The sequence below is a fragment of the Muntiacus reevesi genome, chromosome 1 (assembly GCF_963930625.1).
Source record: "Muntiacus reevesi chromosome 1, mMunRee1.1, whole genome shotgun sequence".
Classification (NCBI taxonomy): Eukaryota; Metazoa; Chordata; class Mammalia; order Artiodactyla; family Cervidae; genus Muntiacus; species Muntiacus reevesi.
The window spans coordinates 219,730,054-219,754,951 of NC_089249.1; the positions used below are offsets into that span (position 1 = coordinate 219,730,054).

At 35.6% G+C, this 24,898-nt stretch overlaps 1 pseudogene; it reads left to right on the forward strand.

Annotated features, from left to right (window-relative positions):
- Positions 1–309: 309 nt before the first annotated feature.
- Positions 310–18,278, forward strand: LOC136157819 (olfactory receptor 2L8-like; annotated as a pseudogene).
- The last annotated feature ends 6,620 nt before the right edge of the window (positions 18,279–24,898 follow it).

Sequence of the window (24,898 nt, forward strand, 5' to 3'; positions counted from 1 at the left end):
GAACATTGGAATACTGAGTAAATTCCACAAAACAACTTCTTAATTCTGGCAGAGGACATCAGGCAACTAGAAAGGCATCCCATTGTCTTTCAAAGGAGGTAGGACAAAATATAAAAGACAAAAAGAGAGACAAAAGAGGTAGGGACAGAGATCCATCCCCGAGAAGGGAGTCTTAAAAGAGAAGTTTCCAAACACCAGGAAACACTCTCACCACTCTCACCGGCAGATCTGTGGGGAATCTTAGACTCTCAGAGGGCAACATACCTGGAAGGAAAAATAAATAAATAAAACCCATAGGTTCTATGCCTAATGGCAACTCCCAGCGCTGGCAGCAAGCAGGGCCTGAACAGGGAGGCGTGGGCTGCATTGCTTAGGGTAAGGGCAGGGTCCGAATGTCCTGAGAGCAATCTGAGGGAACTGACATGAGATAGCAACACAGACTGTGGGACAGCCAGAGAGAGAGAGAAAATAAAAGAGAGAGAGAGAGAGAACTATCCGTCAAAGAGTCCTAACCTGAGGCACTGCCAGGCTCCCTCACAGAACAAAGGACTGAGCAAATACCAGGGGAGAGCTAGCAGGCTGCGGACCGGCCCATCCCCCGCTGGAGACAAGCAGGCGAGGGCGGGGGAGGTGGACAGCCAGAGGGGAAAGGGAAAATCATTGCCCCAGAGAGGCATCCTCTACCAAACTGCAAACAGGCTCTGTTGCTAACCAAGAGTTCTTGAGATTCTGGACGGTTGACATCCGCCGGGAGGGTTGCAGCCAGAGATCAGTTCCCCAGAAGAGACACACGGCACACCTGAGAAGGCACGCCCAGTTGTACACCCAGAAAACCAAGCGATTGGAACGGGAAGGGGGGTCGGGGTCGGGGGGCGATAAGACATACCGCCCACCTGGGTGTGACTGCGCTCGCCAAGCACCTGGTCACCTGAGCTGCTCGGACCTGGGAAAGGCACAAAACGCAGGCCCAACCGAGTCTGTGCCTTTGGGGAGTGCTCGAGAACTTGAACCTGAGAGGCTTAGACCCAGAAAGTGCAGGCAACCCAGGGCCTGCCTCAGACAGTTCCCAGCAGAGCAACCTGGAGCCTGAGCAGTGCAGACGGGGAAAGTGCACACGCCCTGAGTGGGGGCAACCCCAGTGCAACTGAGACACTCGAGCACTCCCCACACACGCCAGTAATGTTGGTTTGCAGTGTTCCCCCCTCCCCACAGCACGACTGAATGAGGGAGCCTAAATAAGTGACCACCCCGCCCCCTTGTGTCAGGGCAGAAGTTAAACACTGAAGAGACCAGCAAACAGAAGAAGCTGAAATAAACAGAGGGAACTGCTTTGGAAGTGACAGGTGCAAAGATTAAAACCCTGTAGTTAGCACCGATACATTGGAAGGGGCCTATAAATCTTGAAAGGTATAAGCCAGATCAAGGAACTATCTGAAAATGAACTGACCCCACACTATCCACAACAGCTCCAGAGAAATTCCTAGATATATTTTAACTATTACCATTTTTTAAATTTTTAATTTTTTTAATTTTTAAGTCCTCTATTACTCCTTTAATTTTCATTTTTATAACTTACTATTACCTTGCAAAAAAAAAGACCTGATTTTTAAAGAAAACTTTATATATATATATATATATACATATATATATATATATATATAATTTTTGTGACTTTGTTTTGTTTTGTTTTAATATTGTATTTTTGAGAATCTAAACTCTACTCTAGATTTTTAATCTTTGCTTTTTGGTATTTGTTATCAATTTTATACCTTTAAGAACCCAATCTTCAGTACCCATTTTTACTTAGGAGTGAGATTACTGGTTTGATTTCTCTCTCCCCCTTTTGACTCCAAAAGTCTACAAGCAATAAATGCTGGAGAGAGTGTGGAGAAAAGGAAACCCTCTTATACTGTTGGTGGGAAAGCAAATGAGTACAGCCACTATGGAGAACAGTGTACAGATTCCTTAAAAAACTGGAAATAGAAATGCCATATGACCCAGCAATCCCACTGCTGGGCATACACACCGAGGAAACCAGAACTGAAAGAGACACGTGCACCTCAATGTTCATCGCAGCACTGTTTATAATAGCCAGGACATGGAAGCAACCTAGATGCCCATCAGCAGACGAATGGATAAGAAAGCTGTGGTACAAATACACAATGGCATATTACTCAGCAGTTAAAAAGAATACATTTGAATCAGTTCTAATGAGGTGGATGAAACTGGAGCCCATTATACAGAGTGAAGTAAGTCAGAAAGAAAATCACCAATACAGTATACTAACACATATACATGGAATCTAGAAAGATGGTAACAATAACTCTATATGCAAGACAGCAAAAGAGACACAGATGTATAGAACAGTCTTTTGGATTCTGTGGAAGAGGGCGAGGGTGGGATAGTTTGGGAGAATGGCATTGGAACAGGTATATTATCATATACATAGTGGATCGCCAGTCCAGGTTCAATGCATGATACAGGGCACTCGGGGCTGGTGCACTCGGATGACCCAGAGGGATGGGATGGGGAGAGAAGAAGGAGGGGGGTTCAAAATGGGGAATACATGTACTCCCATGGTGGATCCATGCCAATGTATGGCAAAACCACTACAAATTGTAAAGTAATTAGCCTCCAATTAAAATAAATGCATTTATATTTTTAAAAAAGGAAAAGACATTGATATGAATAAAGGCCTTTAGACAACATTCTTAACTAAATACCAGCAAAAAAAATTCATCAATTTTTTGAGTATATCAAAAAGATTATACACAATCACCTGATTTGCTTTAATCATAAAATACCAGAAATGTTCACCATAGGAAAATAAACATACATAATGCACCATCTTACTTGAATGAGAGGGGAAATAAAATACATGATACTCTAAATCCATGAAGGAAAAAGGGGGTTTGACAAGACTTAACACTCTTCAATGATAAAATAACCCAACAATCTGGAACTAGACAAAGAAAATCCTCCACATATAAAAGATTGACATGAAAAAAAGCATAGCTAATCTTGTGCTTAATTGTGAAAAGCTGAATGCTTTTCCTCGAAGTACAGAAAAAAGTCAAAATGCCCACTTCCACCAAATCTGTTCAACAAAATGTTGAGGGTTTCAGCTAGAGCAATTAGGCTAAAGTATCGAAAGAGATCCAAGTTGAAATAAAATGAGTAAGTCCATCTATTTATTGACGTCATTATATTATCCTAAATATTCCTAAAGATCACACATACATACACACAATTAAAGTTAATAAACAGGGTCAGCAAAGTTGTAAGATACAAAATAAACAACAAAAATCAGTTGTGTTCTTTACCCTAGCAATAAACATGTTAAAAGAAAACAACTCCATCTATCATAACATAAACAAAATATTTTGGAAAATTCCAACTAAGAATATGAAACACTTACATGGTGAAATCTATCAAACATTCCTGAAATAATTAAAGGAGATAAAAATAAGTATCTTTATACTCCATGTTCATGGATTGGGATAATAATATTCTTACAATAATAAGAATATCCAGAACTACCTACAGAGTCAATGAATTCCTTATCAAAATCCCCATGATTTTTTTCTGCAAAATAGGGAAGCATACTCTAAAATTAATGCTGAATCATAATGGAATTTAATCTTCAAATAGAAAAACAATTTTTCATTCTTTCTTATTTCGCAACTAATTACATATATACATATATATGTATATAACTAATTAAAGTAGCTTACATACAAAGAGACCAACAGATGAATTAAATAGAATAGAAGAATCATAAAGGAATCCTCAGGTGTAAGATTATGCAATTTTCAGCAAGGCTGCCAAGACTATTCATTAAGGAAAGGACACTATTTTCAATGAATCATAATAAGAAAACTGAATTTTGGAATGCAAAAGAAGAATATGGAACCATTATACATACAACATTTAAAAATTAACTCAAAATTGGTTAAAAGATTAAAAATAAGCACTGAATCTATAAAAACTGTTGGAATAAACAGACAGGAAAAACTTTATTACATTGAGCTTAGCAAATATTTGTGGGTGTGACAACAAAACACAGATGACAAAAGGAAAATTAATTTATTTAATTAAATAGATAAAAAGAAATTGTGCATTTAAGAACATTCTCAGTAGATTAAAGAGAGAGAATAATATAATTAGAAAATATATATATATATCTTATGAAGGAAAATATCCAGAATGTATAAATAAATCTTAGCATTAAAAAAAAATTGTTCAACAACAAATATTAAAAAAACAACAAAACCAAATTAAAACATGAGTGAAAAATTTGAGTACATATTTTTCTAAAATGTATAGAAATACCTGATAAGCACATGATAAGATGGCTAGCATCTCTGTATAATGGGCTCCAGTTTCGTCCATCTCATTAGAACTGATTCAAATGAATTCTTTTTAACGGCTGAGTAATATTCCATGGTGTACCCATTATACAGAGTGAAGTAAGCCAGAAAGATAAAGAACATTACAGTATACTAACACATATATACGGAATTTAGATAGATGGTGGCGATAACCCTATATGCAAAACAGAAAAAGAGACACAGAAGTACAGAACAGACTTTTGAACTCTGGGGGAGAACGTGAGGGTGGGATGTTTTGAAAGAACAGCATGTATACTATCTATGGTGAAACGGACCACCAGCCCAGGTGGGATGCATGAATCAGGTGCTCTTGCCTGGTGCACTGGGAGGACCCTGAGGAGTCGGGTGGGGAGGGAGGTGGGAGGGGGGATCGGGATGGGGAATACGTGTAACTATATGGCTGATTCATGTCAATGTATGACAAAACCCACTGAAATGTTGTAAAGTGATTGGCCTCCAACTAATAAAATAATATTTAAAAAAAAAAAAAAAAAAAAAAGATGGCTAGCATCATTAGTCATTAGGGAAATCCATATCAAAACCACAATGGAATAACCCTTCAAAGTTAGAGTGCTAGTATTTAAAAAAAAAAAAAAAACAAATAACAAAAATAACAAAGAAAGAAATAGCAATTGAGAAGCTGAAATCTTTGTCCATTTCTGGTTAGAATGTAAAATGGTAAGCAGGTATGAAAAGCAATATGTGATTCCTCTAAAACTTGATCATAGTATGGCCTTATGAACCAACAATTGTGCTCTATGTATACATAAAAATAATTGAAGTCAGAAAGTAGAACAGATATTTGTATTACATCATGTTCACAGGAACAGAGTACTTCTTAAATGGGCTATATACATAAAATAGAATATAGTTTGAATTTAATAGTAAATTCTGATACATGCTACAAAATAGATGAACTCTGCATACACTTACTGGAATAAGTCAAACAAAAAGAAAAATATTGTATGATTCCACTTTTATGAGGTACATAGAACAAATAAATTTAGCCGCCACCACTGATACCACCTCTCTGCTTGCCATTGAATTACAACCAAGCCTCCCAACCCTGCAGTGGCCCGCTGCTTCCTGACTTACAGCCTCCCCGTGTGCCCCACTGTCTCCTCTCTCCCTCCTGAGGTGTAAACGGGTGATCTCTAACTGGCCTGGGAGGAGCAATTTGACTGGCAGTTGACAGTGAAAACTAGGGAGTGCCTTTACAATGACCTTGACATGTTTGCAAGAATTTGGACCATCCCATTTTGCTAATTTAAAAGTAATCAACAAGAATAGTTCAAGATGGTGGAGTAGAAGGACATATAATCATCTTCTCCTGCCAGAGTACCAAAATCCCAACTAGATGTTGAATAGCCACTTCCAGGAAGATGCTGGAACTCACCAAAAAGATACCCCACATCCAAAGACAAATGGAAGCTGCAATGAAATGGTATAATCACAATAAAATCAAATCCTATAATTACTGGGACTGAAGAGCAATAATACCAAAGAAGTTCTCACACTAGTGTGAAGGTTCTGAGTCCCACATCAGGCTTCCCAGACTTGGGATCCAGGAAAAGGACTAGAAATTCCTAGGGAATCTGACTTTAAAAGCCAGAAGAAATGGATTGCAGGACTTTCACAGGACCTCCAATCTTGGAGGGCACAAACAAAACCATGTGCACACCAGGACCCAGGGGAAACAAGCAGTGATCCCACAGGAGTCTGAGTCAGGCTGACGTGCAAGTATTGGAGGTTCTCTTGTGGAGGCATGGCTTCACAGTGACTTATAGCGGGACATTAGCACTGGCAGCAAGAGTCCTGGGAGGTGTCCCTTGATGTGAGACCTCTTGGAGGTCACCGTTAGCCATACAATAGAGCCTACAGCCCTATCACTCCAATTGCAGAAAGCAAAGAGGAACTAAAGAGCCTCTTGTGAGTGTTTAGTCACTAAGTCGTGTTCAACTCTTTGTAATTCCATGGACTGGAGCCTGCTAGGTTCCTCTGTGCATGGGATTGTCCAGGCAAAAATACTGGAGTTTGAGTTGAAATTTTCTTCTCCAGTGGATTTTCCCAACCCAGGGATCAAACCCAGGTCTGCAGCATTGCAGGTAGATTCTTTACCACTGAGGAGCTTACTAGCAGGAAAGCTTCTTGATAAGAGTGAAAGAGGAGAGTTCCTTTAACTGCAAGGGGATGAAATGAGTCAATCATAAAGGAAATCAAACCTGAATATTCACTGGAAGGACTGATACTGAAACTGAAGCTCAAATATTTTGGCCACTTGATGCAGACAGTTGACTCATTGGAAAGACCCTGGTGCTGGGAAACATTAAGGGTAGGAGGAGAGGGTGTGGGGGTGGGTGTGGGACAGAGGATGAGATGATTGGATAGCATTATCAATGCAATGGACATGAATCTGACCAAACTCTAGGAGATAATGAAGGACAGGGAAGCTTAGTGTCCTACAGGCCGTGGGTCATAAGGTATGGGACACGACTTAGAGTCTGAACAACAACAACAGAGCAGGTAGACTCCAGGTCTGGGTGACCTTAGCCCAGACAACTAACAGGGAGGGAGCACAGCCCCACCCATCAGCAGACCACTAGATTCAAGTTTTACTGAGAACCACTCTGTCCACCAAAGGAGACCCTGTTTTCCCAACCTCCAGTCTCTCTCATCAGAAAGTTTGCACAAGCCTCTTAGCCTCATCCACCAGAGGGCAGAGAGAAGAGGCAAGAAGAACCACAGTCCTGCAGCCTCCAGAAAGAAAACCACAATCAGCAGAGGAAGCTAAACTTCCAAAGTTATTTTATGAGTCCACCATCACTCTGACAAAGATACCACAAAAGTAGAAAATTGCAAGCTAATATCATTGATGAACATAGATATAAAAATCTTGAACAAAATCCAGCAGTTCATATCCAACAATACATTAAAGAGATTATACAACATGATAAAGTGGGATTCACACAAGGGATGCAAGGATTCTTCAGCATTCACAAATCAATCAATGTGATATATCATGTCAACAATCTAAAGAATAAGAACCATATGATCATCTCAATATATGCAGAAAAAAACTCTTGACAAAATTCAGCACCCATTTATGATAAAATATCTCCAGAAAGTGGGCATAGAGGGAATATGTCTCAACATAATAAAGGCCATATATTACAAACCTACAGCTGGCATCATACTCAATGGTGAAAAGTTGAAGCAATCTCTCTAAGGTCAGGAACAAGATAAGGAAATCCACTCTCACCATCCTTATTCAACAGAGTTTTGAAGTCCTAGTTACAGCAATCAGAGAAGAGAAGGAAGTCAAGGGAATCCAAAATGCAAAAAAGGAAGTTAAACTGTCACTGTTAGGAGATGATGTGATACTATACATAGAAGGTCCTGGAGATGGTGCCAGAAAATTTTTAGAACTTATCAACTGGATTTGGTAAAGTTGTAAGTTACAAAATTAATACACAGAAATCTGTTGCATTTCTATATACCAACAGTGAGAAATTAGAAAAAGAAATCAAAGAAACAATTCAATTTATTACCATATCAAAAAGAGTAAAATATCTAGGAATAAGCCTACCTGAGGAGACAAAAGACTTGTACTGGGAAAATTAAGATCTGATGAAAGAAACTGAATAAGACATAAACAGATGAAAACATATACCATGTTCATGGATTGCAAGAATCAATATTGTCAAAATGACTATACTACCCAAGGCAATCTACAGATTCAAAGCAATCCCTATAAATTTACCAATGGCATTTTTCATAAAACTAGAACAAAATATCTCAAAATTTGTATGGAGACACACAACAATCTTGAGAAAGAAAAATGGAGATGAAGGAATCAGGCTATGTGTCTTGAGACTGTACTATAAAGCTACAGTCATAAAAACAGTATGGAACTGACACAAAAATAAAAATAAAGATGAGTGGAACAGGATAGTACATCCAGAAATAAAAACATACATCTATGGCCAATTAATCCATGACAAAGGAGGCAAGACTACACAATGTTGGAAAGAAAGTCTCTTCAACAATTGGTGCTGGGCAAACTGGACAGCTACATGTAAACAATGAAATTAGATTAACACTGTATACAAAAATAAGCTGAAAATGGATTAAAACCTAAATGTGCAACCTGACACTATAAAACCCTTAGGGGAAAACATAGGCAGAACACACTCTTACAAAAATCACAGCAATATCTTTTTCAAATTTTTTCCTCCCAGAATAATGAAAATAAAACCAGAAATAAACAAACAGTATCTACAATAAACCTAAAAGCTTTTGCACAGAAATAAATAAATAAATAAATAAACAAATGAAAAGACAAACCAGAGACTGATAGAAAATATTTGCAAATGATGTGACCAATAAGTTGGCACTAGTGGGTAGACTCCGGGAGTTGGTAATGGACAGGGAGGCCTGGCGTGCTGCGATTCATGGGGTTGCAAAGTCGGACATGACTGAGTGACTGAATTGAACTGAACTGAACTGAGTGGTAAAGTAAACTCCTGCCAATACAGGAGACATAGGAAATGCAAGTTTAATCCCTGGGTCAAGAAGATCCCCTGGAGAAAGGCATAGCAATCCACTCCAAAATTCTTACCTGGAGAATCCCATGGGTAGAGGAACCTGGCAGGTTACAGTCCACAGGGTCACAAAGAGTCAGACATGACTGAAGTGACTCAGCATGCACTCCAAAATTTGCAAATACCTGATAACGCTAACAGCATCAAAATATCCCACCCCCAAAATGGGTGGAAGACCTAAATGGACACTTCTCTAAAGAAAACAAACTGATGGCCAATAGACATATGTAAAGATGTTCAGTATTGCTAATTATTAGAGAAATGCAAATCAACTATAGTGAGATATCACCTCACACCAGCCCGAATGGGTATCATCAAAAATCCAAAAACAATAAATACTGGAGAGGATGGGGAGGGAAGGGAACCCTCCTACACTGTTGGTAGGAATATAATTGGTACAGTCACCACTGGGAACGTATACAGTTTCCTTAAAAAATTGAAAATAGAGTTAACATATGACCCTGCAATCCCACTCCTGGACATATATCCAGAGTAAAACATGATCCAAAAGGGTACATGTGCCCCAATACTAATTGCATCACTATTTACAATGGCTGAGACATGGAAGCAAGCTAAATATCCATCAAAAAAGGAGCAGATAAAGAAGATGACTTACATACACACAATAGACTATTACACAGCCATTACAAAGAATGAAGCAATGCCATTTGCAGCAACATAGATGAATCTAGAGTGCCATACTGAGTGAAGTAAGTCAGACAGAGAAGGAAAAATATTGTATGTCATCCCTTATGTGTGTAATCTAAAACAAAATGATACAAATGAACTTATGTACATATAACTAATGGTTGCTGGGGGTAAGGGGTAGTTAGGGAGTCTGGGATGGCCAAGTACACACTGCAATGCTTAAAATAAATAACTGACAAGGACCAACTGTATGGCACATGTTACTCTACTCAGTGTTGTGTGGCAGCCTGGGAGAGACGGGTGTTTTGGGGAGAGAGAACACATGTATATGTATGGCTGAGTCCCTTCACTGTTCACCTAAAATTTTTATAACATTGTTTGTTAACCAGCTATACCCCAGTACAAAATAAAAAGTTTGTTTGTTTGTTTGTTTTTTAATGCATTGAGACAGAACCATGGTTAGCAGAGCTGTTTGGAGAAAAGGACAGAGAATTTTTGTTTATATGGTGAAATGTTTCATATTGGGGTAATAAAAATGCTCTGAAAATGAATGGTGGTGATAATTTCACAAAAATTTGGATGTACTTAGTGTCGCTGGATTGTACAAATGAGATGGTTAAAATAGTAAATTTTGTTAAAAGTCAAAAAGTCAAAGTGAAGTCACTCAGTCGTGTCTGATTCTTTGTGATCCCATGGACTGTAGCCCACCATGCTCCTCCATCCATAGAATTTTCCAAGTAAGAGTACTGGAGTGGGTTGCCACTTCCTTCATCCAGGGGATCTTCCTGAGCCAGGGATCGAATCCAGGTCTCCCACATTGCAGGCAGATGCTTTACCATCTGAGCCAGAAAACAAATGCATTAAACTACATTAGTAATACCACTTACCAAGAGAAATAAGTCATAATGCAAATACTTAGACCAAAGGAAATCTAAGAACATTTATAACATCACCTGTAATAAAAAATGCAATTGCATATTATCTAAACACTATCACATCAGAGTATTGCTAACACATTATTACCTATTATAAAATTATAAATGTGTTTTATAATTAATGGTAATAATGGTAAACTACAATATAAAGAAAACAACTTGAAAATAATATCAAAAAATTTAAAATTGCACATTAATTGTTTGAAATTTTAAGAATTTCTTCTTATGATTCCATGTTAAATGTATCACATTTCATTTTAATGTATTCAATTTCTACTTAATATGTTCAAAACTGAAAAATAAAGTGTTTCCACATTACAGGTACACCTAACAAATATTTCAAATTTGTTTCCAGATCCCTGCAGTAAAGCAAATATGGCAATAAAGAGAATCATATACAACTTTTTTTGTTTGTTTCCTAGTACATATAAAAGCTATGCTACATTCTACTATATTCAAGTAAGTGTGTATGAGCATTGCTTCTAAAAATGTACATAGCTTCATTTAAAAATACTTTATTGCTGAAAAGTTCTCATCATCACCTGAGTCTTCAGAGAGTGATACTCTTTTGGCTGTTGGGGGGGTGTGAAATACTGTAAGAATTACCAAAAGATGACAAATACACAAAGTGAGCAATACTATTGGAAAAATGGCACTGATAGACTTGTTCAACACATGGTTGGCAGAAAATTTCAAATTGAAGAGCAATAAAGTGAACACAATAGAAAGAAGTACTCCAGTATTTTATGCACTTACTGAATTACAAAATAGAAGATATATGATTCCATAACACTTTAGAGTCATATTAACATTGGAATAAATTTAATAAAAATATTTGTTTCTTTTCACACCAAATTGACTCTTAACACATCTGTAAAAATATCTAAAGACATTCATTTTCAGAACTTCTTCCCCACTCTTGGCCTATGACTAATCTGAGCTGTTAGTGACTTAGCCTCCATTAATGGACTTTACAAGGTGAACACACACAATATAAATGTTATACTGAATTTCTAGTTAGAGTAGGCCAGGAATTGTGGTTGCTGGAGAGTCTTCATGGAATTATCTAAAACATCAAGTGCAGGGGTGAGAGATGAATATACGTATTTGTAAAATTTTCAAAATGGTGTCAATCCTAATAATCTACTGTGAAGAAGTAGTGAAACACAGTGAGATTAATGTTATAGTCAATAGTTGATATTATTCATAAACTTCTTTTTAGGATTTCATTTACTAATGAAAATATGGTCACCTTCCTGTAAGTACAGTAGTTAGCATGGTTCCAGAGTAAATTTAGTATTTTTATGCACATTTAACTTATATGAATCTGCTATTTTCAATTAAATTGTTTCTTGTCTCCATCTTTTGCAAAAATATAAAATGGAGCTTCTAATAAAGGCAAAATTATAGTCACCTAATTTGAGACATCTCTGAGGCAATAAAGCGTTATCTAAATTTCAGAGCACCTTGTGCAAATTACTCAGGTATTCTTAAAAATATCAATAGCAGATATATTACAGTTACCCAGGTTTTTTTCCAACACAAATTGTACTAAGTTTACTTCATCCCTGTGTTTAATTTTTGCATTTTATTTTTTTAACTTTCCATACATATCACTAAAATACAAATGGAATAATGATAACATCTTCATTTGTAATCTAGGATACTTTATTAAAATCATATAGGAATGAATATTAGAACATTTTGTGAATCATACCATCTGATAAATTGTGAGGTGACAAGGGTGTAGATGAAAGTGACGTGGTTATGTAGATATTGCTGTTAGTGGTGATGAAGAAGGTAAATGTTGCAACTACTGTTCAGTAATAACTTATTCAAGGCATGTGTAATGTCACCAGCATACATTTTCTCATACAATCTTGTAATAACTCTTTTTTTCTAGCATTATTAAGGCATCGCCGACTCAATGGACATGAGTTTGTATAAACTCTGGGAATTGGTGATGGACAGGGAGGCCTGGCGTTCTGTGGCTCATGGGGTCGCAAAAGAGTTGGACACAACTGAGCGACTGAACTGAAGCTACAATTGACAAATAAAAATGGTATATATTTAAGGGATACAGATTGATGTTTTGATATACACATCCTGAAATAATCATTAAATCAATGTCATTAACATATAATTCAACTTGCACGGTCACCTTTTTATTTCTGTTTAAGTTACTTAGTACTTACTTTCCTATAACTTTGTAAGTGTGCAATAGACTATTGTTTACTTTTTACTGTTGTTTACTATTTCCATTGTTCTGCATTAAATCTACAGAACTTTCTCATCTTGAATGATGGAAGCATTTCAGCCTTTGACCCAAATCTCTCTATTTCTAACTCCCTTTAGGGTTTCTACTCTCTGGTTCTGTGAGCTTGACTGTTTTAGATTTCAGGTAAAAGTAAGTTCAAGCAATATTTGTCCTTCTGTGTCTGGCTTATTTTGCTTTGCATAATGTCATCTAGGTTCATCCATGTTGGTGCAAATAGAAATATATTTTTTTAAGGCTATGTAATATTTCAATGACATATATGTATATTTTTTCCATTTAGAAATATCAATTTATTTATTAATTGACAATTAGTTATTGCAGACAGTGCTGAAATAGGCATAAGAAGATATCTCTTTCTAATATTAATTCATTTCCCTTGATTCATATTTATAGATGGATTGCCAGATTTACTTTTAATATTTTGAGAAATCTTCATACTATCCATAGTGATTGTTTCAATCTACATTCCCACCAAGACTGAAGAAGGACTCCCTTTCTCCACAAGCTTGGCAACACTTCTTGTCTTAGTTCTTTGATATTAACCATTCTAACCATGTGAATTATATTTTATTGTGATTTTTATATGCTCACTTATAGAGGCCCATAAAGTTAAATTCATTAATCCCAGTTTACATGTACGGTAGAACTAGGATTAGATATAATTTTGACCCTAAACTATAAAGCCTAGTAAAATGATCTTTAATATGAATCCAAGCTCAAAGTATATACATAGTAATCATTTTCATTTCTCTCTCAAGATATTAGCCTATTCATTTTCCTAGTTTTCTAATAATATGACTCATTATTGTGAAATCTCATGAAATATATAATTTAGAAGCACACACAAAAAACTAGATAATTGTAATACATCCACTATCTCTAATAATACATGAATAATTTCTATAAGATAAACATTTAGTTTAGAAAATACATTGTTGCTTCAGATATGTCTCAAATGTAGCTGTAGCTATTTTACCTTTAGGTCCTGTGTATTATAAGCTGCACATACAAGTATTGTGTATGCTAGATATCATAAATTTCATGCTTTTACATTCTTGTGTATAATTGAAAATACATACTAAAATATTTAATAAGAATATTAATCCAAAATCCCTAAAGTAATAAAAATGATATACTCTTGGTCCTTTTTAGTAGAATCTGTTGTATAAAAACTTGCAAAAGTATGGAATTTTAAGTCGTATTCCATTAAAGGATACTGTGGAGCATTATGCTTGGCTGGACCCCAGAGATCTGGTGATTCAGAATATTTGAAAGTCATTTTACAATACTGTAAATTCTAAATAACTACTGGCAAAGCAACCTAATTATTATCTATGGATATTCAGGTACAACTATGACCAAAAATTTCAAAGAATTTAGGCAGACTTTATGGTGACAGTAAGTTCAAAACTCTCTGAAAACTAATCTGGTATCTTTTTTTTAAACCGGATTTCTATATCTCTGGTGAGTAAGCAATTTTTTTTGAGAAAAGACAACCTTTTACACTATTTCAGGAAAGAGAGGATATGGCCCATGTATATCTGGTCAAGAGTTTGTTTTTGTTTGTTACAACTAGAACATTAAAAAAAAAAAACCTAGTCTAAAATATTTTATAAAACTTCTAGCAAAGCCAACTTAAAGTTTCCTTAGTAAATTCACATTCTTGCTTCACTTATGAAAATGATCACACCAAATATCCCAGATACATTAGTAATCAAAAGTTATTTCTTTGAGACTACTTTTGGTCAAAAGCAAAGTTGTACAGGAAAAGAAAATCTCTACTTCAAAAAACCACGTCATTGTTTCACTCATGGTGGTCATCTCATCAGATCTGCCACTTGATTAAGGTATAGTTTTAAATAATTCACTGCACCCCTATAGAAAGGAATTTTCACTGTTTTAATAATGAGACTGCATTTGAAAATCTATTTCTTCTATAAGAATCAGTAATATGTGCCTTTTTCATCATTTAATTTTCAACTGAATAAAGTACAGAAAAAAATCTATTCAAGGAATTAATATATATTGAATTTAGATAATGGCAATTTGCAACTCATTTTGATACTGGGCAGCCATTGAAGATTAGTCATTAAATTTCCCTCATCATGATGTAGGGGTTAACTGAATAAATATTGTGAATATATACATTTACAACCTGATTTTCAAAGGAGATAATATGGCTGTATCTTTGGTATCAAAAACTTATAGGTAGAGACATTTTCGTATTGGTGGCCAGATATGAATTAAGGTTAAGTCAATGTATGACAAAACCCACTGAAATGTTGTGAAGTAATTGGCCTCCAACTAATAAAATAAAATTAAAAAAAAAATAATTTAGAGGCTCTAAGAATAATGTGTACACTTTCATTAGCACTGAATTGTTGGAGGGAACAAGTGAAAATATGGTAAGGACAGCAGAAAATAAGGGAAAAGAGTTTTCAGTAAAATGTAAACACTAGACCAGTTTATTTAGGCATAAAATAACTTCTGTGTACATCTTAACACTCTTTCATCTATAGTAAATTTGCATTTTAATGTTTCCATTTATTTTAGTTTAGTTTAAAGAATTTAAAAAGAGAATTATTATTTTTTCATAATGGTTACCTCAAAATTTTTGAGGGATGGAATGCTCCCTGGATAGCCAGTGGTTAGCACTCAATACTTTAACTGCTGTGGCCTGGGTTCTCTCCCTGGTTTGTGAACTAAGATTACACAAGAGAAAAAAAGAAAAAAAATAAATAAGGGACAAAACATAATATCTCTTTTAAATAATTTAATATACAAATATCTATCTATTCATCTAACATCTAAATTGCTAGTATGGAATCAAAGGAAAGTCATTTAAGGTCTCTATTTTATCATCATCTATAAAATGTCAGTGGTATTATCAACCTTTAGAGTTGATTAAATAATTCTGGTACAAGTCAGTTATCCAATGAGACTGGTAAATAAAAATTTATATCTCTAACTTATCTAACTGTACTTTGTACAGTTTCCAAGTTTGTTTGTCCAACTAACTAAGAAATAATCTGATTTCTTTTTATCCATCATTTTCCCATATTTAAAATGATATGCTTATGTTCTAATGTTTGATTCCAAAATGAAACCAGTCTTTGATCTGTGACACAGGCTAATGGATGGAAGGTGCCCCCTCCTTACATCACCACCTTCACCCTATTCCTCTCTTCTCATTCTCCCCATATATTGACATCCCATTTTGTGTCTGGGGAAATGGGCTGATGACATTGTTTTATCTTCTAGAATTTATTGGTTTCATGTAAAAATATAATAATTGTGAAACTATTTTATTTGCCATTTCTGCATATATTTCTCCCAACTGTATTATTATAATTTCTTTCAAGTAGCTTTTGGTCTCCCCTAGTGGTTCAGATGGTAAAGAATCTGCTTGTAATGCAGGACACCTGGGTTCAATCCCTGAGTTGGGAAGATTCCCTGGAGAAGGGATGGCTACCCACTTTAGTATTCTTGCCTGGAGAAGTCCACGGACAGAGGAGCCTGGTGGAATAGAGTACATGGGGTTGCAAAGAGTTGGGCATGACTGAGCAACTAACATTCCTTATGTTTATAGCTAATATGTTGTTAATTGCTAATTTTTTCTCAAGGAGAGTTAATGTTTCCATGAAACATCATTTAATAAATTGTTTCTCATTTTTCCATGTCCTTTCCAAGGTTTCTGAATATTGTCACTGACATGACAATTCTGAAAAAATGTTTTTGCTTGATATATTCACTCCATTACTATTGTAGCATAGGCATTTTTCAGAATACCTATGATATATTGGCTTATCTTGTATTAATTCTCTAAATCTCTCATATTTTCTAAATATCAAATTTTTATGTTTTATTGTTATAATTTCTTTTCTGGTAAGTTTTCACCAATTTATTTTTCAAAATTTTAATTGAATATTAATTATTATCTTTTTAAATTTTCCAAAGCTTTTTCTTTATGTTACTTGGCATTTCCTTTAATATAAAGCTATATTTGCCATTTGATTTAACAACTTCTCAAATTTATCTGAAGATATGACAATTTTTTATTAAGATTTCTTATATTTTTGTTAATAACTTTTAATTCAGTGTCTGTATGTTTGTTTGTGTATTTCTCTTTCATTTGAAAAATTCCTTAAAAGTCTGATAACCTGTGGTCTTAGAGCAATATTATAAAGCTGTAATTATTGCAACCCCTTTTTTAGAAAAGCGTTCTGAGTTTGCTCACTGATAGAATTTTCTCTGGAGAGTATGCCCACTCATTTACATTTAGAAGACTCTCAGGTTGTTTTTTTTCCTTCTCCAGTTAAGGGAAGGAATAATTGTTTCTCTAAATTTCTTATTCTCAAACTTTCTGAACTCTCACACCCATGATTTTCCACTCAAATTTCTTCTCTACTTTCACTATTTTTTCTTTATTATTATGTGAGATGAGTTTTATGATGGAGATGTGCTAAAAATATGCATTCATAGTCCCACACTTATTGAGAAATGGGAAGAATTTTAATAAATAAAGCAAAAAGGAAAAAAGAATGAGAGGGGAAAGTGTCATAAAGCAAAATATGATGCTATATAAACTTTGAGAAGCAGATGGAGAGAATGCACGTCTTCTTCAAGAGAGCTTGAGCTGAATTATGGAAGCTAGAGTGAAATTAGAAGATAGATTCTCAGGAAAAGGGTCTGATTTAATGAGAGGTTTCAGAAATGGGGTGAAGAGGAAGAAGACAATGGCTTGACCCAAATGCTAATTGGTAATAAGATTTCACAGTAGACTTCTAAAACTTCCATTGAGTGTGGGATTCAGAGCTTTTTCTTCTTGACTTTAGTATGTGCAGACATGTTAAAATTGGCAATATTGCCTATGATCGTTATGTGGCTGTTTGCTTTGCTCTCCACTATCTTGTTCATATGAGCAAAAAAAAAAAAAAAAAAAAAAGGGTGTGTCCTTATGATAATAGGATCTTTGATAATGGGCTCTATCAACTCTTGTGCTCACACCATATATGTCCTCCATCTCCCTTATTGCCGATCCAGGGCCATCAATCATTTCTTCTGCGATGTCCTAGCCATGGTGAATCTGGCTTGTATGGACACCTGGGTTTGTGAATACACAGTGTGTGTGAGCACTGTCTTCTTCCTTGTGCTGCCTTTCATCGGCATTGCCTATTCCTATGGCCATGTTCTCACTGCTGTCTATCGCATGCGCTCAGCAAAAGGAAGGAGAAAGGCCTGTTCAACTTGCAGCACCCACCTCACTGTGGTGACTTTCTACTATATGCCCTTTGCTTACACGTATCCTTGAATAAGATCCCTTCGATCTCCAACAGAGGACAAGGTTCTGGCTGTCTTCTGCACTATCCTGATCTCAGTGCTTAACCCCATCATCTACGGCCTGAGAAACAAGGAGGTGAAGTGAGCCCTGAGGAGGGTGATTCATAGAATCTGTTCTGTAAAAATGGATACAAACTATTTAGCTTAGTCCCCAGGCTTCAGTAACATGATAATTTTTTTAGTTCTGTGCCATCGTAAAGAAATGTAATATGGCATGTCTAAAGTGAAGGAACTGAAATTAATAGAGATGCTTAAAAATTTGAAGCTTTTATATAATAATTTGATATTCTAAGGCTTTTTTTTTTGTTATGTGATCCCTTTTTTCCATCAAGATAAAGAAAGTGTATTTACAATTAATTTATGGAGAAAAAAAGTTTTACTAACATATACAATAAAGAACCAATGGTATGGTCCTAACAGAAGCAGAAGATATTAAGAAGAGGTGGCAAGAATACACAGAAGAACCATACAAAAAAGACCTTCATGACCTGGATAATCATGATGATGTGATCACCCACCTAGAGCCAGACATTCTGGAATGAGAAGTCAAGTGGGCCTTAGGAAGCATCAGTACAAACAAAGCTAGTGGAGGTGATGGAATTCCAGTTGAGCTAATTCAAATCCTAAAAGTTGATACTGTGAAAGTGCTGCACTCAATATGCCAACAAATTTGGAAAACTCATCAGGGGCCACAGGACTGGAAAAGGTCAGTTTTCATTCCAATCCCAAAGAATGCCAAACCCAGTTTTCATGCCAATGCCAAAGAGTGCTCAAACTACTGCACTATTGCACTCATCTCACATGCTAGCAAAGTAAGGCTCAAAATTCTCCAAGGCAGGCTTCAATTGTACGTGAACCGTGAGCTTCCAGATGTTCGAACTGGATTTAGAAAAAGCAGAGGAACCAGAGAGCAAATTGCCAACATTTGTCAGGTCATTGGAAAAGCAAGACAGTTCCAGAAAACCATCTACTTCTGCTTTATTGATTACACCAAAGCGTTTAACTGTGTAGAACACAATGAACTGTGGAGAATTCTTCAAGAGATGGGAATACCTGACCACCTGACCTGAGTCCTGAGAAATCTGTATGCAGATCAGGAAGTAACAGTTAGCACTGGGCATGGAACAACAGACTGGTTCCAAATGTGAAAGGAGTATGTCAAGGCTATATGTTATCAGCCTGCTTATTTAATTCATATGCAGAGTACATCTTATGAAATTCCAGGCTGGATGAAGCACAAGCTGGAATCTAGATTGCCAGGGAAAATATCAGTAACCTCAGATATGCAGATGACACGATCATTATGGGAGAAAGTGAAGAACTAAAGAATGCTTGATTAAAGTGAAAAAAGAGAGTGAAAAAGTTGGCTTAAAACTCAACATTCAGAAAACTAAGACCATGGCATCTGGTCCCATCACTTCATGACAGATAGATGGGGAAACAATGGAAACAGTGAGAAGCTTCTTTTTTTTGGGGGGGGGGGCTCCAAAATCACTGTAGATGGTCACTGCAGCAATGAAATTAAAGGTGCTTGGCCCTTGGACAAAAAGTTATGACCAATCTAGACAGCATATTAAAAAACAGACACATCACTTCGTCAACAAAGGTCCATCTGATGACAAGGAGCCAGTGATGACATTTTAATAGCACAGAAAAATGTAATAGTCTCTTACTGTTCAAGGATTTATCTCATCCTTCTTTAATATATGACTCTAAAATTTGAGGAAATTTAAAAAATATATTATTAACAATATTAAAAGGGCAAAAATGACAATTACTGCTTAAAACCAGTGAGCAAACACTAGCACGTCATATATTGTGGGGAACACAAAGACACTTTTCACATGACACCAATGAGCCAATATGACAATTTCAAGTTAATATAAAATGTTTGTTCTTTCATTGCAACAAACCATTGTGTCATTAAAAAATTCAGTGTTTTCTACTTGTACATTTTTTAATCTCTCTCTTGCTCAGTCCTTGTATTTATTGCCCTACATCAGATTCTCACCCTTTCTTTACAAGGGTCCTTTTTGTCAAGATTTTCCAACTAAATCAAAATGAGATTTGGAATTAAACAGGATTAGAAGAAAAATCTCACTTTCTGACATCTCAAATGCTCTGTGCCTTTCAAGTTTCCTGGAAATGTGTCTCTCTGGGGAGCATCTCAACTACGATTATTACTTATTCTCATAGTCTAGGAAAGTCTGGAGTTGATCATGTTGCTGTGACTGTAGTCTCCCAACATAAGACTCTGTTCCTCTTCTATCTCTATTTAAATCCAGACAGACTTGAAATTCCTCTTGGAGTTATATAGCCAAAATACATATTGATGATGTTATGTTCATTAGTGTGAGAAGCAATTATCTCCTTTGAGCTGGTGCATCCCTACACCTGCAGGATCATACAGCACAACTTCCTACCTAAAACTTTCTGCTGTCTTCACACTAAGTTGAAGGCATGTGTGTGTGCTCACATGCACACACTTCTCACTGTTTCCAGTTGTTCAGTTGTGTCTGACTCTTTGCAGCCCCGTGGACTGTAGCCCACCAGGATCCGCTGTCCATGGGATTTGACAGGCAAGAATACTGGAGTGAGTTGCCATTTTCTTTTCCAGGGAATTTTCCCAACCCAGGGATTGAATCCACATCTCTTGGGTCTCTTGCATTGGCAGTCAGATTCTTTACCACTAGTGCAACCTGGGTAGCAAATGAAAGGCTGATATCTGCATAAACTGGGATAACTCACTTTTTTTTTTAATTACTGTTATCATTCCATGGATCACTTACTGTTTTACCTTTCTAAAAATTGTGATCAGTACTTCACAAATCACCCATGTGTTATCTTTCATTTTCTATCCCCCAAAAAGTAACCCTTTTTACAATTTGTGTTAGCATAGAATCATTAATCCACTCAAATTTTTGTGTAGATCATGTGCTTTTTTTGCTTCTTCTCTTAAACCTTATGTCTGTTAATATTTACTTGTGCTTTTGTAAGTTATTAATCTGCCTTGCTACTGAATACTTCATCTGGTTGTTATCCTCTACTTACTTACACATTTTTATTAATGGCCATATTTGAATGCTCTAGGGTTTAATGATTACAAATTCTTCTGCTATGAATAATTTGAACATACATTTTGGAGACCCTGTGGAAGAATACCTTTGGAAGTAAACTCAGAGTTGAAGTCCTAAGTCATTGGAAATGCTTTTATCTTTTTCCCTGGTTTGTTCAGGTAAAATTTATACACACACACATATTCACACAAACGATGCACAAAATTATTTGATCTGCATATAAATCTTTAGCTATTTGCCATCAGTGGCTTGTTCTTTCTTTTGCCAATATGCCCAGAACTTGTTTATTGACTATAGGTTCTGTCTTCAAAATTGTTTCATCTCACAAGCACATCTTGATTATTCATTGCACATTGTATTAACAAATAGTTATTAGAATTAGCTTGCTGAAATTTCTACCAAAAATGTGGGCTGTTGATTGTGATTGCATGCTATCAGGAAAATTCATGGGAGAAGAAAAGATTTTTCATTTTAATTCTTTATTCTCAAAATATGTCTCATGCTATATATGTAATTTTATAAAATCTTGGAAAGATATTCATAGTCTATTAAATACAAATACAATAGGAGGGAATATTTTTATTTTACGATTTCATGGACATTTTCAAAAATTTTTATGAAAATATTTGTCACCTGGATTTGGGATTTGGGCAACTCTAAACAATACTTCATTTTCCATGTGAGTAAATGTGATTATTCATTTAGCTGTGTGATTTTTATGAACAATTCAAATAGACTGACAAAGAAATTTTGAAAAATATGAAAAATAATAAAAACTAATGATTTTATTTACATTTCAAATTCTTTTTTTCTTCTCTTATGATAAACCAAGTGCTATGACTCTATACCATGCTTGATTTTTGTGGTGTTTTGTGGGGAAGTATGTAGCATTCAATATCCACCTCTTTTTGATGTATTCAAAAGGGAGTAAAGCGGTATTTCAGAATCAATTCATTCCATGGTTTTGCTGAGAAATGCTGCACTATGAGGATCTAGCTCAATACTGCTCTGAATCAACACAGAGGTATTTCAACCTATTCACACAAGATTATTGTGTCAGGAAAATTGTGAAATATAAGATTACAGTCTTCATCCCTTCACAAAAATATGAATACTATCCATGCACAAAGATATCAACACAAGAGCTCTGGTTTCCAAAGGAGGGATTATAGCACTCAGATGGAGTACAGAAATGGGAAAAGACACATTGATGAGGTTAGGAAGAATAGTTTAACTGTTCATTCCTTCCCTTGTATAGTGAAGCACAGGAATAAGAGAGGTTACTCCTCTTTCAAGTTCTGCTATTGAGGAAAAGATGTCAAATGAACATACATTTTTTGACCATACATTTTTTAATTTAGACCTGAACATCAAAGCCACCCACCCATGGAACATGTGAGCAAACCTACCCTAGATACCTGCCTGCTGACCTGTCCAAAATCTCTGGCTAGGTTTACTAAAGAAATTCCCCTGTCAAATCTGGTCTATAAAAAATGAAAATAGTGACTACTACTTCAGTTATACAAACACCAATTCAAGGCTACCAGTTTCATGAGAGTCAAAGGAACATGACACTCCAAAACTAAAAAATGAAGCACACACAATTGACCCTAAAGAAATGTAGATCTAAAACTTTCGTGGAAGAGAATTCAAAATATTTATCTTAAAAAAGGTTTAGTGATCTAAAAGTGAACACAGAGAACTGAACAAAATAAGAATATTATTTGAACAAAAGCAGAATTTCAGCAAAAAGTTTTAAACCCATAGAAAAGAACCAAACAAATTCTAGAACTGAAGAAAACAGTTACTAAGCTGAAAAAAAAAAAAAACTTTAAAGACAAACAGCAGAGTTGATCATCCAAAGAAAGAATGAGTAAGATCAAAGACAAGTTAGAAGAACACAAAGAATATAGAACAAAAATAAGTTTAAAAATGCTACAATAATTAGAAGGTTTAGTATGCGAACAATGTACTAGTTATAGAAATCCCAGAAGGAGCAGAGAAAGAGAAAGGATGCAGAAAGCATATCTAAAGTAATAATAATAACAAAAAATAAACTTCCCAAATCTGAGGAGGAAAATCAACATTTAAATCCATTAAGCTCAAAGAATTCAAAATAAACATAAAGAAGGCTTCAAGAGATCCACTATAATTCAAAAACCAAATATAATTACAATTATTTTTAAACATTTAAGCCAGATGAATATTACATTATGCTGAATGTAAAACATTTAAGGTATTACATGCAATAAAATACACTACTGAATATTTTCTAAGTATCATTGTGCCAAAGTATTATCATCATTTGTATTTTTAGTTTAACAGTAAAAGGGGCTTCCCACGTGGCATGGTGGTAAAAAATTCACCTGCTAATGCAGTAGACAAAGATGAAAGTTTGACCACTGAGTGAGGAAAATCCCCTAGGGTAGTAACTGCAACTCACTCCAGTATTCTTGCCTGGAAAATTCTATGGGCAGAGGAGCCTGGGGGGCTATAGACCATGGGGTTGCAAATAGTCAGACACGACTGAGCACCACAGTGCTACATCCTAAACAAGTAAAAATTGTTTTATAGTTTGATTTTTTCCAATGGAATAGAAACAACTGAAAACATGTAATACATAAAATCAGTGACAGATAATTCCCATATGTGTAATATGTTAAATCTTTCTGCCTACATATTTTTATTAAACTAAGCATGTTCCACTTAACTTAATAAAATTTGACTGATATATTCAAAACTTAAAGCTAATTAATTTATGCAGATACATTTTATTGTCCAATTATGAGCTATAATATATATAAAAAAATAGATGATCTAAAAGAGTTTAGAGACATTATGATATTTGATAATATAAATAGGTGCATTAGTTTCTTTCTCCACTGATTAGACCCTTAACTCACTTGTGAAAACATCTAAAGAAGTTAAAAGAGTTACTTTCACAATCTTGGCACATGTCCATCCTGGGAATGACCTACATTGTAAGTCTCAGTGGAAATTTCTAAATGAATACAAGAAACAGTAATAATAATAAGCATCAGGCTAAATCTCCTGATAAAGTAGTCTTTGAATCATTGTTACTCCTGAGTTTCGATTAGGTATTTAAGTGTCAATTGCAGAGATGATAGATTAATAGTTACACTTATTTCTCTGGATAATTCAAAGAACCACATCATGCTCCTGTCAGCTGACCAAGCCACTGAATTTGTGACAATGCAGAGATACAAGGTACCAATACTAATTGTACTTTGACTTTTACTCACCACAGAAGAGAGGACTCTTCAACAAGTGCTTAAGATAAGTTTATTCAGAATTATGATATTTTGTTTGTAATAAAGAATGAATACATCCAGGCATCCCTTTAGCCAGGGAATACCAAAAAGAAAATTTTAATTAACTGAGGTTTGCTTAGACAAGAGAACAAATAATTTCTACTAAACTGCTGCTGCGACTGGTAAGCCGTTTCAGTCATGTCCGACTCTGTGCGACCCCATAGATGGCAGCCCACCAGGCTCCCCCGTCCCTGGGATTCTCCAGGCAAGAACACTGGAGTGGGTTGCCATTTCCTTCTCCAATGCATGAAAGCGAAAAGTGAAAATGAAGTCGCTCAGTCGTGTCCGACTCTTAG